Here is a 2158-nt window from a genome sequence, read left to right as displayed (position 1 = left end):
AAAAGGTAGATCTTCCAAAGACTACCAGGCTAGGACATTTATATTTCTGATATTGGGATGATTCTCTTATTTTACGGATGGCAAAAACCAAGGCACAGAATGGTCAAGTGGTTTGTCTCTATTGATGACAGCAGCCTGAGCATGGGATATTGAACTTGGAAGCTTGATTAAGAGTTCTGGCTGGGTAGGGTGGCTCGGGCTGGTCTCATGCCTGTAATCCCAGCACTTTGGGAGGCCGACGTGGGAGGATGGCTTGAGGCCAGGAGTGTGAGACCAGCCTGGGTAACATAGCATGACTCCATCTCTACAAAAAATAAATAAAATTAGCTGGGCGTGATGGTGCACGCCTGTAGTCCAAGCTACTCGGGAGGCCGAGGAGGGAGGATCACTTGAGGCCAGGAGTGTAAGGCTGTTGTGAGCTATGATTGTGCCACTGCACTCCAGCCTGGGTGAAAAAACCCAGTTCTAACCCTGTCATTTACTAGCTGGGTAACCTTGGGTGAAGTGCTTAATTATTTGGCATCTATTTCTTTGTATCTGCAAAACTTTAATAACACATAGAGTTGGCTTGATGTGTTTGGGTTTGTTTTTTGTTTTTTGTTTTAGAGACAGGGTCTCACTCTGTTACCCAGGCTGGTCTTGAACTCTTGACCTCAAATGATCCTCCTGCCTCAGCCTCCCAAAGTGCTGGGATATTACAGGCATGAGCCACTACACTTGGCCAAGTTGATGTGAAGTTTAAATGAAAGGCAGAATAGCAAAAAATAGTAAATTCTACGCCTCAGTTTACCTTATCTCTAAAATAGAGATCATAACAAGACCTACCTAATAAGTGTTGTAGAATTAAATGGGTTGATTCATGTAAATCTCTCACTGACATGCAGTAAGTGCTGAGCAGATGTGCGCTATTATTTGGGAACTGTGTACACACACACATGCGTGTACCTACACACCTGCACACACGTGTACATACACACTGAAACTTGGGTGCCGCTCCTCTTTGCTCTGGTAGTACAATGGGATTAGTTGTCTATGACATTGCTTCTCACGCTATTTTATAATTGTTTACTTTCCCATCTTCCCACTGGCTCCTAAGCTTTATAAGGGCAGGACCCTTTTTTTCTCTTCTCTCTCTTATTATCCAAAGTTTGTTGAATGAATTTTCAGCAGGACACTCCAGGGGGCACAAGAGGAAACGTTCTGTTAGCGTCCGGATCTCCCTAGGGGTGAAACACTAGAACAGTCTGCAGCGCTCCCCGCCTGATACTCGCATTCGCAGAATCCACCTGATGCCGTGGGCCGTGCTCAGGACGCCTTCCTGCTCTCCCCGCTTTCCCTTGCTCCCGGTGACTTATCTGCCAGTCCCTCTCCTGCCCTGGGCTCTGTACCCCACTCCTAACCGTGCAAGTGCCCTCGGAAGTCTGGCAAAATTGCCCAGGTCCTTCCAAACGTTCTGGGCCTCTGGGCTCCAGCAAAGACACCCGCCTTGCCTTTGCTCCGGCCTCAGCATTTCTCTCCCTCCCTCTTCGGTCGATCGCTTTCCTCTCCTGCTTCCGTGCCCCTCCGTTTCCCCCTCCTTCCTGCCTAAGCTTTGCACCTGCACTCGGCCCCCTAGGACATGACCTTCCCCGTCTAGGATGCTGAGGCTGAAGAAGTCAGTGACTATTGTCTAGCAACCACGTCATGATACCTAGTGTCATGGTCAATGAACACCCATGAAAAGAAAACAATGGTGGCCTAAGGAAAGTCACAGGTCACAACTCCTACCCTGTTGGAACAATGGCGAGATGCAGCGACGTCGTGCACAAGCATGCAGCCTTTGTGAGGCTCTGTCCTGAAACCCACAGACAATGTGTTGCCTCAGGATTAGTAGACGGGCAACTATACATCTAGCACAGGAACTGCTAAGTATCATGAGCGATAGGCGGCAGAGCTATTACATTGTGTAGGGAAAACAGTAAATGTGTGTGGCTCTGCAGACAGCACAGCTGAGGGGAGGGCCCGGTGGTAAAAGGGGGCACGGCCGGCCGGGCACGGTGGCTCACACCTGTAATCCTAGCACTCTAGGAGGCCGAGGCGCGAGGATCGCTTGAGCCCAGGCGTTTGAGGCTGCAGTGAGCTATGATGACACCACTGCACTCTAGCTGGGGCCACAAAA

The sequence above is a fragment of the Propithecus coquereli genome, unplaced genomic scaffold (assembly GCF_000956105.1).
Source record: "Propithecus coquereli isolate 6110/MARCELLA unplaced genomic scaffold, Pcoq_1.0 Scaffold346, whole genome shotgun sequence".
Lineage (NCBI taxonomy): Eukaryota > Metazoa > Chordata > Mammalia > Primates > Indriidae > Propithecus > Propithecus coquereli.
This window is presented reverse-complemented; position numbering follows the sequence as displayed.